The sequence below is a fragment of the Bombus terrestris genome, chromosome 15 (genome assembly GCF_910591885.1).
Source record: "Bombus terrestris chromosome 15, iyBomTerr1.2, whole genome shotgun sequence".
Classification (NCBI taxonomy): Eukaryota; Metazoa; Arthropoda; class Insecta; order Hymenoptera; family Apidae; genus Bombus; species Bombus terrestris.
In genome coordinates this window covers 3,608,581-3,627,215 of record NC_063283.1, presented here as the reverse complement: position 1 = coordinate 3,627,215, position 18,635 = coordinate 3,608,581, and positions in this window count along the sequence as shown.

Here is an 18,635-nt window from a genome sequence, read left to right as displayed (position 1 = left end):
ATAAATTTATACATCTAATGGAAAAATTAAATATCTAAATAAAGATGCGAAATGATATTCCCATTTTAATACTATCGTTAACTTTATCAGAAGCATCGGCTCGCTTTTGGTAGTTACGAAAACAACAAAATTCGACGTATACTTGCAACGTTAATCGCGTTGATATCCGACAGTATATTACTTAAATAGCGCCGATGGGAATTAAAAGATGGATGAGCAATGAGGACGGAAGGATGAAATTTCAAAGTTTCGTCAAAAATGCGGACGGGTACGTGGTCCGATCTAATACACTTCCTCGATGAAAAATTGCTTCGAATGAAAGCAATAACCACATTCCTTGCCGCGTGGTGGTTTAATAAAAGGCACGTTAGACTATACCGAAAGGCATCGGCCGCGAATATTAGATTTCAGTGTTCGCGTTTACGCAGGTACGGCGAGGACATTAATGGCAGTCGTGGCGGTCGAATGTGTGCGCCAGTAGCTTAATTAAACTTTAATTGCTTCAATGCATCTGCGATCGCATTTCTCAACTGCGAACTGTGACGTATCGCTATGAAATAAACTTGTTGATCGCAACGACTTTCCAAACAATTCGGACCGCCGTCGTTCGTCATAAAGTGCTCCGGTTAGAGGGACGGACGGCAGTTTAATTGCGACGAGGGTAAGCCTGGTTGCAAAGTATCAGAAATTCCCCCGGGCCAATCCTATTTACCTTATGAAAATATTCATTTTAGACAGGGCACAAAACGTGTTCGGAATACGTTTCAGTCTCGCGCTCGTCCCCCGCTTCTTTTTATCGTTCAACTTCGCGCCTTTTTAATTAGTATTTTCATAAACGCATCGTCGACGAAAAAGCTTTGCAAAAGTAATTTGAAATATTCTCAATGCTCAAAGTTTCGATTCAAACCATTTGCGAGGTCTAATTGCTATAATATAATAATTCGAGTGCACGGCGAGTGTGGTCACGGCGACCTCCGTCAGATGAATGGATAACTGAAGAGAATGGAGTTGATAAGTGAGAAATCTGTAAGTCTGCCGTGGGTTTTCGTTTTTCCACCACAATTCGATCACTGAAGCTCGCGCATCGTTTCAAATAATTTAACATTTTTAATTAATCCTATGGCAAATATCACATTCTCTTTGCCTTCAATTTCGCAAATATCTTAGTCTCGCATTTTAGGATTTTTATTATACGCGCTACTCGCCGTTGCAAGCTTCTATGCCATTAAATATACCGTTTATTTATGCGAATGATAATTCCGTGGTAAATATCACACATTCTCTTTGCGTTTGAATTCAAGAATATCTTGTTCTCGTGCTTCACGATCTTCATTTCACTTGTTACATGCGCTTTACTCCAGTCTCGAGGCACAAGGTTATTATTGCCATAAATGGAAGATAAAAAGCGAAAGAGCAGAATGTTGCTCATTTACAGCACTCATTTGCGCTTTTACAAAATACCCGCCGTTTCAATTTCCATTAACAAACGCGACAGAAACGATATTGCTGTCTCGATGCTCGCATCAAGGATGCGAAGCGGAGAATAGATGAGAGATAAAGTATGGTGGTAATTGCTTTTCGTATTGCAATAAAAGTGCAGGCGAACCTATCTATTATACGAGCAAGCATCTGATATCATTTGTTCCTAAGGATACGATGCTCGCTCGCGAGACGATGCTCGTTCGTCAGTGTGTCATTTTCTCCTGATTTACACTTCTGTGAATAGAATGATCTCGCTGCAACCGAAAAGCGAATAAATTGGCTACGAAGCGAACGAAAAGAGACGTGTTATAAGGTGGACATTTACTTTACAAGGTTGTCAGGTAGAACGTAAACGCAAAATGAAACTAGGAGCGCAAAATCGTGGATAGATACGATATCTCGCGTATGTACAAGGTGACGTAAGATCGTGACGAAACGAAACGGTGACTGGCAGCAAAGGTTAATGCTCCGAAGCGAAAATCGACGATTTGAATCGACATCAAAATAAGTTAGAGAAAGTAGCAGAAAAAAATTCACGTTTCAACGTACGACGTAGCCTGTGCGTTGATCGGTATCGCTTCGAGCGATCTCTTATGCGTACAGCTATTAACATACAGGTCGAATTAAAAAGTGGAAAAATTACAAAGTTGTGATGTTTATCGGAATCACGTTAAAACGACCGATCCGCAACGTTGACAGGAAGGTCAGTGTTATTTTTTTCAATCCCGACCATTTCCGTCAACTTGGAGAAATACATACATCGTTGCTGTTGCTGTATATACGCAAATATAAAACTGCTACCTCATCGAGCAACTTTCTGTTGGTGTTCCACATTTTTCTTAAGAATGTTGCCGGTTGTTGTCTAATGTTTCTCCATGTTCCTTCGGGTTCCTGTTGCTGGTAACTTGCTGCTTATCGCTAGTTTTCATTGGAAGCGATCAAAAAATAAATATGGACAAATGGCGGCAACACATACTGAGAGAAACAGACTTGTCTTCGATGTATGCTTGTTGCTAGGAACAAATGTCGTTTTGAAATCGGAACAAAACTAAAATATTTCTTTGCTTTGGCCACTTCGAGGTGGACAGAATGTTTCTGCGAGTTGATATTTGTTGGATACTATTTGGAACATGCCGCAACGACAGGCAAGGAAAAGTGCTACGTTGTTGATTCAGCGAAGACGCAGCTTTAAGGAGACACAAGTATAATCGCTGACTGGTTACTTCCTCGACTCGTCGATTTGCGTCGAGTGAGAGGAAACTCTCGAATCCACCAAGGTCGATCATCTTCGCATCTTTGTAGTAAATCACCTCATTCCTTGTGCCCGATTTTTACGACGACGAGGACGGAAAAGCCACGGCAAACGGCCGCGCAATTGACGAATCGATTGTGAAATGGCGCGAATGAATGAGAAATTCGCGTTCACTGTTCAATGATCCGCAAACAGCGGGGTTCGTTTCTTCGACTTAATTCTAATTATGAAGCGAAGTTTCGACAACTGGAAATAGCGGTTTCAACGAGCAATTTCCAAACTAAGATAAGATTTTCGTTACGTACGAACTGCCAAAGTACATATATATACCAGACATAAGTATTAAAATATCTACTTGCTACATTTACTAAAAAAAAACTTATTCTCTTTAATATTCTATGTTTTAAGATATACACATATGAAAATCGATAATAATATAACTAGAAAACGAAGACTGTAGAAAACATTCAATTTGCATTAACTATCAGCGTACATTGCAGTTATCTACAATTTTTGGGTTAAAATACCTTTTGCCAGATCTAATTATACTAAATATAGTTGACTTTCAGATGAGAAGGTATCGCCTTTTAAAAATTAACCAAGTCACGATATTTCATTATATGAAAGATCACAGAAAATAAAATCGTTCCAGTCGTTTCTCATGTCATTTTATCTGTATAATATTTTCTGCGTGATTAAAAATACTAATTACTAAGTAAAAGTACTAATAATAAAATTAAAAGTACCATTTCGATACAAGTAGGATAATATTATCACAAAGCGCGTTTTTAGCTTCTTTGATAAGTCAGATATATAAAATTCGACAAGCATATTCGATAAGTAGATTTATGTAAATGACTCTAGTCAAAAGCAATGAACCATGGTCAGAATCGGTAGTGTAGAGTATATCGTGCTGCAGGAGTGGCGAGTGTTATAGAATATACCAAATATGTTAAATAATCATCATCATACATCGTGTTACATAGGTAACACCGTAACCACGGTATTATCGCGATTCGCCAGGGAGACTAGCGCGAACGCTCGGAGCATTACGACATGCTATTTCATCGCGGTACTCTCTTCTCTCGGGACGATGCCAGAACGTCTGAGAATGGAATCTCCGCGGCGACGACGAGGTAAATTGCTGATCTCACGATGCGAATGTCATTATTGTCAGTCACGACATCTCGCCATGTCATCGCGCGTATTAATTAATTCGAATCGGCAGGTGTCATTATCAATCTAAAATCGAGAGTCTGCGAGTGAGAAACCGACCAGCGCGCTTCGGGAGAAAGTCGACCTCTGTCGCTTTCCCTACCGCTGATTTTGATTTTGATCGGGTGATCGTACGCGAAACTTTCGCAGCTGTACGAAATTTCTTTAGCCTCTGCTATTTTTTTTTTTTTTTCTTTTTTTTCGCCTCGAGGAGAACCGGAACCGTAAACACTGGTCGGCAATATATCATTTAGTATTTTTTCAACATATCGTTTGGTACATTTTATACTTGTACTGAATATTTTGTAATTCGTATAGAGGTATATTTTCAAATTTGTTTCAGAACTTCGTTAATAGATATGTGCTAGTTAAATCTCATCATAGTGCTAATGAAAGTTCAAACTTTCAAATATATTCATAGAAGGTGTCTACAAGCGTTTGTATACCTTCGTGTGCCACCATACATGTTAATAATTTGTTTCTTCTCTCTGCCTTCTTCGCTCCTAACATCCTTTCCAATTTGCTTCTTACGCACTACCGTGTCATATATTATGTGGTCTCATTATTTTATTAAAAATTCTGTGCAAAGTATTGACGTAATACACGCGGATTACAAATTAAACTAGTACCTATTGCTACTTTACAACTAAAATATTTGAACAGTATTCGTAATTATTCTCCTTTCATACTTATCAAATACATATAAGCAAAGTATCTTAAAAATAGTGTTTCACCGTACTGTTATCTCTACAATATTTAATTTGCTTATATATTCTGCACATAGACTGACGATTTCAAAGCGTTTGATTAAAAATCGCAAATTTAATGGTTACGTAATGAAAGATGCAATCGCATGAAAACCACGTACAGCCACTGTGGCAAAAACTTTGTTAATCAGTGTACTCGTCTCTGTCGAATGTCATTTAACCCACTTGCTTTCTGAAAAGTATCTAGAAAACGGTTCTTCCGAAGGATGTTGCAGATTACGCAGAACATTGCGCACCGCCCTGCCTCCCTACGCTAAATTACAATTCTGCCAGAGACACTCATTAGAATCGTTATTGAACGCACGTCGTCGTGCATCTGTCTATGCTATGTATGCCAACCGGGTGAACAGAAAAAAAAATTCCATTATTCCCTTTGATAGAATACGGAAGACCTTCGGTTCTCCAAAGATCACGACTTCCAATCTTGATTCATGTGTTACACGTCCCACGAGACGTCAGACGGAACGATTTCCTTTAACACGCGTAATTTATGACAATTATGCAAAAAAGGGGGGTCTCAACTCCAATTTTATTGAATCGCGAATAGGCTATAGAGGGGAGGATGCTGAGTAACATGCATTTTGTCCGAGGCGTAGGACGATCGTAGTTCGAATGTTACGACAGAAAGAAAATGATACTTGGCACGTTACATTTACTCCGATATAAATGGTTGAAAATGAAATAGCATATGCATTTGCACAGAATAACGATCTCGTAAGAGTAGTAAGGCATGGTTAGGTTAGGTTAGGTTAGGTTCGAATTCCTCAAAATCTAAGTTAACCTAACTTTTGAACAACCATTGTTTCACACCTCGAACGAAGCACATGCTACTCGGGACCCAGCTCTCTACGATATATACGAAATTCAACGATATTGTAGTCGAGGTCGCTTTTCCTGCATAATTATCCAATTTATGAATTATTTTAAATCTTAAATTAAAACGCAATAATTCACATACCGCGTGGCCAGAAAATAGAAGGTCAACCGTAACTTTCTCCTTTGTTCGAATCTCGATTCATAACGATTCGTGGTTTTTGCGTGGTCGAAAAATTTCCAGTTGCGGGGCTGGTCGAATAACTCCCTCGCTATAACCTTTCATAAATTGGTGCGTTCGACGTCACAGGCTTATCAGCGCATCGTTCAGTAGATTGCATCGTGCAATATTGCGCCGTAATATCGCTACGGCGGTGCTTAATCAATGTATAAGCGAGCTCGACATCATGATCGTCGTCGCGATGTCTCTTTCCCGATCAAACGCGATCCACGATACCGCGTTCCCCATTTTTCGCTAGTTTTATAGGGCGACTCGCGTATCACGTGACGCTCATATTTTTTCGCTTCTGTTAATCGCGTGTAAAACTCGAATATATGTGTATAAGACTAATTAACGAGCATTTCGTTAAACTGATTTTTATGTATTTATGAAAAATTTTAAAGCGCGAAATAAAAAGAATATGCGTGTAATATGCAAAAGTGTATAAAATGTGCAAAATTTAACATCTATTATAATATTTAGCGGGTGAAACGAATTTCTGCCGAGATTCTATTCTTTCATGTGGCTTTATAGAGAAATACGAATTTACAAAAATATCCACGAACTACTCGTACATTCAGATCGCAAACTTACGAGATCTTGTAAAACCTATAAGAACGTGTTTCTTCCTTTTTCTTCTTTTTCCCTCTTCTATCATCTCACTTCTTGGAAGCTTTATATTTATTTTTCTCATTTTTCGTTTCCTTTATCATATTACTGAGCTCGTGTCCTTTACGTATCCTACGCTATTTGTACTCTAATGGGAATCTTTCCCCGTATACGAAATAAATAAACGAAATTAGATAAGAAAAACGACGAACTTGATCGAATTTTTCGAATTATACAAAGGTCACTTTCATCCCTACAATTTATCACGCTAATGTAGCTATTCTCTCACGCCACGAACCCTTGAGAGATTGGGTTGGCCGGAGAATATGCGCCCACGGTTCGCCACTTTTGTAATCCGCGTTTTACAGGAACTGGGTTAGGAGAATTCGCTGTTAACTGGGTCGACGTAATTACTCAAATTGCCGTCAAACCCTATTCTCCCGTCTGCGAAACACAATCGCGGATGATACTCTCCTCTAAATGCGACTGTCACAGGCTTTTTAGCTCGAGCATTCCTCCAGCTACGAAACAACTGCGTACCTCGACATCGACTATCGTCGTTCTACCAATGCTTCTACGTCGATCAGCGAAAATCCTAGAATCACGAGCTTTGCCGCGTCTAAGGGCTGATAATTCTACTCGAGACAGTTTCATCGTGGCGCGCGTTGTTTCTTCGGTTAATCGGAAACTCTAACGAATGTGCTTTCGTGTCAACTTTCTTTGTGTTGCCGTGACCGTGTGGTCCCTCGTAGCGTGCGATTCCGCTGTAGCGAGGATTCCGTGTACTTAGTAGAGCACGGACAAAACGAACCGTGTAGATTCATCTTGGTCGGCCTTTTTCAATTCCCACAACGTATACGAACGGGCTCGCGATCAAGTCAAACCGAAGGCGAGCTGGTCTGTCGATCGCCTCGGGATAGAACCACTGCTGGGACGATTCAAGGATACGTTTCTCGATTCGAGCTAGCCACACACGACCATACTCAGCTTCCTCTCTATATACGCAGTGTTTCAAAATGTTTAGGAAGAACTTCGGAGACACGTAGTAAAACTCTGTTGGTAAAGGTGCAGCGTTATCTGAATAATAAATTTTGTAATTTTTGGAAAGTAATTGGGTATTTTTTGGAAAGTATGCTGTAGTACGCTATCCATTGTAAAATTTAATCACCAAAGAATTTGTTATTTCCAAGTTACAGTTGTCCAATCGTACTCGCGAAAATATGAATTTCCATAGTACAGGATTATTATACTTTCAAGAAACAATTGACTCGTTTCCATAAGATTATTCATCCATCAGTTTCGCAACAAGATGACGTAAGTAGTAGTAAATTCTAAAGTGAATTAACTTAAGCGAAAGAAAAACAATGTTTCCAACGTCCTCACTTTTTTTATACCTTTTAATATATTAAATCGAACGACGTAGCTTCTGAACTGTTCGTACAATAAACAGTACGATGTAATACTTCGAATGTATGGATTTGTGACTTCATAAGAAATGCAGTAAATGCTGCTCGTAATTATTAATTTGCCATTAATTTGTACGCTTCGATAAAATTCGAAACGAATGACAATTGGACTCGTGTTTATTAAACCTCCATCCGCATACTGGCTCATTTCCCACCAGTAACTTCGAACCATTTTTCAGTTTCCCCGTACTTTTATCTGAATTTTACTTTGCTTGAAACGATTAAAGTAACACGTAGCAATAAAAATGGTATTCCAGAAACTTGGAAGAGTATTCAAGAATTTCTGGAGATACTTTAAAACGCAAAAGACGCGACCCAGTATACAGACAATGTCAGTAAAAAAACAAGGCTGCAACCGGAGGGTTAAGACCTTGCTGCTCGTTTCGATGCGTAAGTACGAGAAGTTCCAGCCCGCACATCGAAGCAGCGTGTACATTTATTTATGAATTAAACGTGACGCGTTGGCTAGCTGTTTTGAATAGACGAAGCGATCCGACGGTCCTGTGAGCTAACCAACGCTCCACTTTCAACGAACAATAATGCGCCGTTCGGCGAAAAGTCGGTAACCTCGTATTGAAAAGTTGGGAACGCTTGGTCGCGACCAGGCAATCAAAAGGAAAGGACTTTAGCTATTCACGGAAGCGGCGCGCGTACAGTATTACTAATATTTTCCACGGAATTGCCGCTCGTTTCCTGCCTGGTAAAGCATTCGTAAACAAAACTGTAACGTGGCCCCCATTTACCGTGATTTCCTGTTATTTCAATCTCTTTGAGCCACCGGTAATTTGATATAACCGGTGAAATTTCCGTGTCTCGTTGATCCGAATAGCAGTTAATTAAAGGAACGCTCGGCCATGTCCGTGTCGTGTCGTCGGAAGAAAGACAAAAAAGTACTTTCTTCTTTTATATTCTAACGCTAGAGGAATGGAAACTTTGAGATTCTTATCGTGGAAAAAGACCAAGATGCGAAGATGCGAAACAACGATGTCGTATAATGAAAAAGAAAAACAAGCAAAAGGATGAGAAAGAAATCTGATAAGTATCGCGTTAGAGATTTTATGATTCGAACATCGTTTTACGATTGAGTAGAAGAATTTTAATATATCTCTGAATTAGACTCCAATTATGATTTAGCACGATAAGTACAATTTTCACTGATCCCTCTGTTCTACTTCTAATAAAAAGGAGTATTTTAACGTGGTTAAAAATTAAAAGAATCTGTATGCTTCGATAATGTAATCCTTTTAGAAATAACTTGACGAAGTTTTGTAAAAAGAAAAAGAAGAACAAAGGTATACATAATTATCAAGAAGAAATTGCTAGTATCTTCAATATTGAATATCGTAAAATTATGAAGAGAGCGGGAAAAGATATTTCGTCTCGAAAGCGGATAAGAAGAAAATTTTGGAATTTAAAAATTGTCTTCCTATAAAAGATAGGAAACTTATTGTGTTTTTCCCACGTAGTGGTCGTTTCTTTTCTTCCACGAAACGAATAAAGCAAGAGGGACGGACGATTAGTGAAAAAGAGAAGGAGGAACGGCAAATTCTATCAGACAATCGTAATTTTACTATTATAGCCGCAAAATTGCACGGTACGGTGGCTCGACCGTAAGAATAACCTTGATTCAAAGTATCTGGACTATGGTTGCCTTCGGTTACGAGCGTTCCGTTCGCGAAGAATCGCGTTTGCGCGTAATTAAGAAGGCCGGCAGAAGCGCGGCAAATCGTAAAATGAATTACTCCGGAGCGCAATAAAACGTTTTAATAACGTAATGCTCGGAACAGTCCAACCGTGCATTAGCTGTGCATTATATTGCAAGCAACGTTTTTGGGGCACGGTCGCCCAGTATCGTACAATAGATCGGACAATAAAACGCGAAACAGAAAACATTCCGTGCACCACTTCAAATACTTTACGATGCATCGAATACTTTTACACTGCTGCTCGTAGATATTAGAACATCTTGCTTCGCATAAAATATGACAATTGATTTAAATCACAAGGAAAATGATTGGTCCTGTTGACACGATAAAGATTTCTAAGAACTGTTTCTACGAGTTACAAGCATCGTATCGATTCCCACTAACCTAAATTTCATTGAACAAGCTTTACACAAAACAGATGCAAATCTCAGAGAAGTTTACGTAGAATCTGAGTCGGTTCGAAGTTTATTAGGAACAAACATGATAGAAAAATGACTAACGCGAAATAGCAACGAAATATAAAGATGAGATTTTCATTACGTCGAATTTACGAGTTCTTTTTGTTTATCTTAAGATTCTGTAGCCTCTATAATATTTAAACAGTTCTCTAACCATATTTCTCGAACCAATTAAATTAATATTTCCATAAACGGTATTAAAGAAACGATATCCAAGCAGAAATTTGTTCCGTCTATTAAATATTACACAGAGCATACCCTACTTTAAATGTTTTATATATCCTTGCATTTTATGTACATTTTTACGGCGTTAAATTTCCATTTCACAAATGCGTGAAAATCTACCATCTACGAACGGTAGTGTGCAGATGCTATTCTTCGCTTATTCGTTGCTGGAATATATTGATCGATGGTGGCTGCGATATCGACGATGATCATCGCGTTTCTCCAGATCCGTTTCTTCATTTCACAGTTCGTTGCGTAAACTAATGTGAGCGAACGCCGTATCAATCATGTGCGAGTGCATCAACTTGCGACATGCACGCGTGTGCCCGTGCATTCTTCCCTGGCTTGCGCTCGAGAGTAATCGTTCCTCGTTTGCCGAGCAAACAAGTGTTTAATTATCCTAATGACAAGCGTGATCGTTCTACTTCCAGGAATGATTTATTCGACGCGTGATCAAATCCATTCCACGTAAATCGAGTGAAATTTCGCCGGAGACGAGAAAGCCCCATATAAGAAGAAGCTAACATCGATCTGGATCAGCCTTAAAGCGCCGGCACACCTGAAAGTGGCTGGTATTAATTGGTAGTCGCGTTTCCTGTACGCAACTCGTGCATGCAGTCGTGACGGTGCGTACGTCGGTCGCTTCGTTGCACGCGAGTCCACGTGCAATTGTGCACAGGTCAAGGAGTTCGAGTGAAAGTATTAAATATCAGCGGCGGCCACCGAGTAGATGTTCCACACGGCGGGCGTTTCTTTCTCGCGCGTACTGCGTCGCGTTGCGTCGTTCCACGGTAACGCGTGTCGAATCTCGTTAGCATATTATTAGTGTTTTGATTTCTCCGTTTTTCGATAACACGTTACCTGACCAATCTGTTTCCTTTAATTATTTCTCTTTTCCTATCTGCTCGTTTATTTTCGTAACCGAAGACCACACAGGGAAAGCATATCGCAGGTACATTTTATCGATCTTTTTATTCGCTCGTCGAATGTAAGAAACGATATTTCAATGTGAAATCAGCGAGAAGTGAAAATAAATTGTCAGGCGGGAAGATACAGCTGACGCAGTTTTGTAGAAACCAAGATAGAATAAATATTATTCTTAATATTTTAATATCATGACAAGCGATATCTTTCGTCTGATAAAATTACATCCTGTCGAAGACGAGCAAATGTCCCAATACCTTGAAACTGTATTATACGTTTTGATTTATCGTCCAATGAAAATCAACCGGTTCTGTGCGAACTTTTATTTCGACCAACTTCATTATTTAACTAGATATAATTCTTCTGAGATACAGTTGCAACAAGCGTTCATAGAAATTACATAACGCGATGAATATTTTATCGGAAATGGTAGAAATGTATCGAACAAAACATAAAGATGCTCGATTATTCTTTTAGCTTCTCGGAGAATAACTAACATGTACGTTTGCGTTATGAACCTTTCGGTTAGTCGATGGTTCGGTCATTTCCTCTGGAAATTTTACAAATTTCGGCTATCGTGTTTCCTACAGTACCTTGTTCTCACGTCCGTCCATTCTCATCTCGGCAGGGGAAGAGGATCTGTTACGTAAGAACGAGCTGTTTTTGCAACGGTTACACAAAGACGGCTACACAACCTGCTCAACATTTTCCACTCTGTTTCGTCTAAATGAAACTCGGCGCGACATGGAGCATCTTTAAAACCATACTCACATCCTTTGTTTGCCTCCGTGGGTGGTCTTAAATCTCCTTCCTGTTTAAATAACAATCCCACGATCGATACTCGATTACCATTCATTACGATTACAATCAGCATTCGTCGTGCAGCTTTGCCACGAACCTTTCCATTTTCAATTTTCTGTATATACAAGGTGTAGGTCTATATTAGGTGTATCTACAAGGTCTGATAATCATGGTCCGATCAATGTAATAAATAAAGCAATGAGAAACGAGTAAAAAATTTAGAATAAAGTTTGTCCACGTCGAGGGTTCATTCTCGAGTTTGAGAATTTGTTAGAAATACACGAGCTTGGCTAATTCCTAACTGGATACTAACGAATCAATCCATGGCCGGTTTTATTTTACGTGTCAAAATAATATCGAAAATGTAAACGAAAGTTCGTTCGTATTAAAGAAGAAAATGAGAAATTGGAAATCGATCGTGTCTAGTTAAGAGTCACATGCATTCTCGATGAACTTTCTTTTTCACGTACAACCATATCACTTGCTTTGCCAATCATCGTGCTACGATTAACGGGACGCTCGGTATAACAATAAAAGGGAGGCAAGGCAGATTTGCGTTTAAATTCTATTCAAAATCGCTGGCAGCTTTTTAATTGCGGTTCTTTATGACCGGGTTAATCTATCGTAGCTATTTGTCATGCAGATAAAACGGTACCGCGACGGCGCGTCTAGCACCAAAAAACGCGTAGCGCCACACCAAGAGCAGATTGCAGCTGAGAAGATTCCGCCGGGTGAAATACTGGAAAGCGATCGTCACCGTTTTAGGGGACTCGGCGTTTTTCGCAATTTATGAACAATTAAAATTCATGAATTTTCCAGGCGAAATCTGTGTCAGGAAGGCACGTCCACGGGAACTTTCCAAGATCGTCGTAATTCAGCTGGAGATATAGAGATATCGTAATCCATAAATAATCTTTCCCATTACTTCACGGCTTCGTCGTCTTATCGTTCCGTATGGCTGATTCTATGCATACTTAAGAGTGTTTTATGCAATAGGACAGGCACGCCTGGCTCGCGTAACGCGAGATAATCCATTGGTCGAACGGCCATTTATGGCACGCGTATGCGTTTAACTTTTGTCAATCTCGCGAAGCAAAAGAAACTTGGCCGTGTTCGATCGATACACTCGAATCCCTACGGAGCTGTTTGAAAGTCTTCGCTAATAGACTACGCATCGAAGTGAATGGCAGCCGTTCTCTTATCCACTGATAGTATTACAAAAGGAATACGAGACAATGTCCCTGAACAACGACGTTATTAAAGCATTGATTTCAGCAACTTTAACGCGCTATCGATCGGCTGCACGATACCAGCTGATGCATCGGTGAATCCATATAGCTGCGTCCTCGCTCAAACAACAACGACCAACTTTCTGTTAATTGTTCCGTGTCTCGCGCAAATGTCGCTGGTCGTCGTCCAATATTCTTGTCGTAAAGATCAAAGAAAAATAGAATACACGCAGCGGCAAAAACGAACGTTGCTTCGGTATAATTGTCAGGAACATACGTTGTTTTGACATCGAAACGAAACCTAAACGTTCCTCTCATTACGTTACTTCGATGTTAGATGTTTCTATGAGTTCTATGAGTATTTGTTGGATCACGCAATTTGGAGCACGCAGTAACGACACACAACAAAGTTACTCGTTGTTGCTTCAACGAAGACGCACTTCTACAGACGTTCAGCTAATCAAAATTTACTTTGCATCGATTCCTCGACCTGGATAACGTTCTACGATACTTGGCGAAGAAATAAAGATGCTCTGCAGCGTCAAAGCTCTTATGCAGATAGTATATTCAAAGTAGACTTTGACCCTGCCACGGCCGCGGTGCTTCCGTCAGAGAAAGTCTTCCATTTACGGGCTCGTCCCATTATCTCCGACCACTTTCCCATTATGTGTCTCGGAGCTTGTGAACGCGGAATGCGTAATAACGTTAGCGGGCCGCGATTAACCACAGGACTGAAGCGCGACGAACGTTATGCAATCAGAAGAGGCCCGGCAAGTCCCTTTTTAGAGGAGAATGAACGGAACGAGCGTGTGGTTTCTTCTTCGTTTCGTAACAACGTTGCAGCCCCGAATTCTCTCGACCTCGTCTCTTCTCTTCGAGCAGAGATTCCGCTTGTCCAAAAATGATTACGTAAGCCGACGTTGCGAAAACTTTCGTCATTTTACGATTAATCCGAGCCAATTGATCGAGGATTTGGTTGAAAGAAAGCGAACCACAATCGTGTGATATTCGATCGGTGTTTCGGTCGTCGTTGAACATTGCGCTCCGATTCAACGAAGAAGTGTGCCGCGCAACCAGTTCTTGTTTTCTTTCCGTTTTCTCGGTCGCGATGCAGTGGCTAAATTAGAAAATCAATTTCATCTGAGAAAAAGAGAGGCGAGGAGGCTGTGGGAAGCGCGGCGCACTCGTCAAAACAATTTTCTCTCGTTAACTCTCGCTAATAAGCATGGCCAAGTGCAAGTGAAACACAGACGCGCGTGGTAATCGCTGTTGCGTCGATTCGACGGAAAGCGCGCAGAAACGAAACACAGAAAACATCGACCAATCTGGTAAAGTACGCGGCTCGAATCATCGCAAGAAAATGGTATTAGAACGTTCGAGAGACCTGTTTTACCGTGTCTGCCGTGCAACCGTGAAAAGAGTAGCATATCCTCACTTGGCGTCTTCAATTACGCGTTATGCGCAACATTCCGCAATGCTGATTTCACTTTCGACGTACACGCCGCTGATTCTCCTGTTTCGTTGCTCGTTCAACGGGAATACAATCGACTCGCAGACAACAGTTCTCTTTCTGCCGTGTAAAGAATATTTCAGGAGAGTCGTAAAATCGTGCGTGTGTGTGTGTGCGTGCGTGTGTGAAAAAAGTTTTGAAAAAAAAAAAAGAAAATGAATTTTCGACAGGTTAAACGCGTAAGACATTCAGAAAATAATTAGTTGCTAGAATCAAGCCATTATACGGTCGTATCGATAAATCTTGATCGTTGAAGATAAATGCAAACAAACTAGAAAGAAGACGATGATGAAGATCTTCGCGTGAGTAATAATCATTTTTAATTACTAGCCAGTCTTTTCTCTGCTCGTCCAGGGGTCGCAAAAGGCGGTTTCTAGGTTGAGCAGAAACCTCTTAGTTTCTGTAGGAATACAACCGGCCCGCATGCCAGTCCAGCCATGAAAGAATGGAGAGCAGTCGATGCCACGAAATCCTGCGATTCAACAAACGCTCGGTTATGGACGAGCTTCCTCGGTTATACGGAACAAGGGATCGGGTCTGTGCTACGTTTCAAACGTTCGACATTGTGGACTGATGCGTGTGTCGACGATGCTCGATGGTTTCTCGTTGGAGTCCCGATGCAAAAAGGAAAGCGTTTAAAATAAGCGTGCAATTGCAGTTGCAGAGAAAATTGGGCCAGAATCTAAATTTTGTCATTTCTGCATTTATATAATATTTTAATAACAGCTACGATAATTGACGACTTTCTGTTAACGAACGTTGGATACGCGAAAGATAATTTTAATCGAAATTTCCTAGAATAAATTTTAATATCTGACGAGAGAAGCAATAATTTTCTAGAAATATTTACTCGCTAAAAATAGAAGAACTAAACTTTGAAACGCCCGATTTTAAATGGTAAATTTTATAAATTATCACAATTTCTTGGAGGATACCCGTGAGGAACTTTCGAAATAACGAACCGTTATCTGCCCAAATCCTAAATTTTGTCCATCTTATTACCAAGTTCCATTGATCGATCACCATGAGCCGGTGAAGGCGAAATGAACTTGACTCGTAGTTTCGAGTCACTCGTACCGTGTCTTTGTTCGCCGAATCGACGTTACCTTGCGAATACAAATACGCTGATATAACGTTAAACGCGTTGCCGTCGTAATTGATGTTGGTTCCGTAATAACGTTCTTTTCTAAACTGGAAAGACGCCGACACCGCGGTTCCGTGGATCCTTCTCGTAATTATTCTGTAATTATTACTTGCAATGTAGACGAGATTAAATTTAATCACAGGCTACGAGAGAGTGCTTATGACGAGGAAGAAAGATCCTTCCAGCGGACGGCACGTGCAACCTATTATCTCGCCGCGTCGCACTCTCCCAAGACACTCTAAACCAATGTAACCAGCCATTGTTACAAAAGACAATGACCAAGTGACGCGTGTAATCGTTTCTGCATATCTTCGAATCGCGGCAAGGGTCGACAATCGGCCTGCGCGTTTTTGTTCGCGCCTCCTACCTCGCGTTAACGTGGCATTCCGACGTCTACGTCTATCGTCATTCCAATGGATCTACAAGTTCAAACAGCAACCAATTTTCCTCTTCTCGCGAACGTTGAAGTATAAACGTTAATAATATTAAATTCACAACGAGAATTTTACAATTTTTCTAATAAACTTAACACCGTCTATAAAGAAACCTGTTTCCATCATGCCTATTGCTATTTGAAATGATTAGTTTGCTCATAGATTACCGTGTCTAAGGAGGCAAACGTAGAAATATTCTTCGACGATCGATTAATTAATTGGACAAGTATTATGGATGACAATATTTCTAAATCTACAACATAATTTTTCTACTTTCCCATTGAATAATTCAGATAGGTAATTATACATTTTATACTCCTTAAGAAACTTGTTCCTATAGAAGAAGAATACTCCTGTAGAAACGTAGCCTATTAAAGTTGATCAGGATGCTATAGCGACCAATTTCTATCATAATCGCGCTTTCAAAATGTTTTATATAACGCCTATGATGTATACATGAAAGTTTTCTATCTGTTCGAACAACTTTCTCGATCGACTGTACATGTATGACCAGAGACTCGTGTCTGACGCTTACAGGATATCTCTACTTTGCCAAGAGCACGCGACGAAAGACACGCGTACGAGCCATTTCCTGGCTCTCGGGACATTCACGGAAGCCTGCGTCTCTCTAGTTCCATGGATACTGTCGTGTACGGCGACTTGAGAAAAAAAGGTTTCAATTGCGTTTGCTGCATTTTGAAAGAATTTTAATTCAAATTAAAATTCCTGGCGCGTGAACGCGCGACTTGGACTCGGAGACGCGACCCGTGAAAGTTTTCACGCAAACTTATGTTACGAGAGGGAAACAAAATTATTCGCGGATCATGCGAAGTTCGGAGTTCCTGACGCGCTTCTTTGAGCGCTTTTCCTTGTTTACACGAGACAGTAAACAGGGAAGAAAGGCCTCTTCGTTTTACCTGGCAAGCTCACCTCGATGCATGTACACGGCTCACCTCGACAGCTTGTATCTTACCGTAATGATGATTTTGCCACTCATCTTAAACAACCACTTCGTCTTAAACATCCACTCGCCGACACGAATCCTGCATGCTGCGACGAGCATTTTACTCGGCCAACTTTATTTCCCACTTCTAGTCCCCATCCTGTCCTGTTAACTTAAGCTAAAACGCGATGTCGGCAATATCCAATTACTCTTTGACGTGTACACCTACGTCCAGAAATATTAGGACATTCATACGAGAAATTGGGTTAACCGTAATAATCATTTGGAAATCGTTGAAGAAAATTATCGTATCATTTGAACTGTCGTGCTACAAACAGCTCGTATATTCAACGTTACGATAATCCTGTTAATTAAAATTAAATTAAATTTCTTTTTCATCTACGGTGTTCGTAACAATTGGAGGATCTTCCTCGCCATCATTTTCATTTTTGTACGAATCCTTTTACAGGATTGTCTTGAAGTCGATTCTTATTACAAAGAACGTGTCAATGTATTACACATAATTTTTACACGGACACCGTTCCTTTGATCTTGTGTTCGTAAAAATATAAATTTGCATAACATTCACGATCTAATAATCAGGTTATCACGTTTCATACTAAACCAGCAGGTGTCGTAACACTGGTAAACCAGAATGTAGGTCTTGCATGGCGAGTATAGCGATCTAAAATATGTAAAAGAATGGCGAGAAGAATGACATATGCATTGGAACAAATTTCGATACTTTTAGATTTGTCACGCTTATTTTAGGAAACTCGTCGACCCTGTCGCTTGTTTCCATAACTCTACATATTTTTAGCATCCGAGCTAAAATAATAGAGGGAAGAATTTAGGAAGCGAATAACCGCGTGTTTCCGATAGCCAGCAGGAACGAAAAGAAATCTAGCAAAACACGATGGTGTCATTGTTTAATACTTTCGATACGGTGATCTCGCTCGCTTGGGTGGGCTCGCTCGCGTACGGGCGATCAAAACGCGAGCGTGCTTCTTGTTCTAATTTTACTACGAAATAATTACGTGTCCAATAATTATCAGCCTTTTCCATAATAAAGTCAACAAATTCCATTGGAGAAGATAAATGGAAACGATCTAACATTTCGAACGATGAATTTATGTTTTGTGTTTTAATTCCAAAGTTTGAAGTATCAAACTAATAAATCTACGATTGAACTTTCTTTCAAGGCTAATGAAAATGTTCGTGATTAAGGTTTTTCGAATAATCCGTTCTACTTTGAAATTCAGAGATACTAAACATCTTTGCCGTTCTTCTGCGCATTGCCTTCCTCCTAGTACAAATTATTCTCATCTATCAAATTAATACCATCTTCCGACGACGATGAATTGCTGTTCATCCTTGGATTTCCGTGTTTGCTGCAATGCTTGTCTTTTTCTCTTTTCTTTATAACTGAAGCGTCAA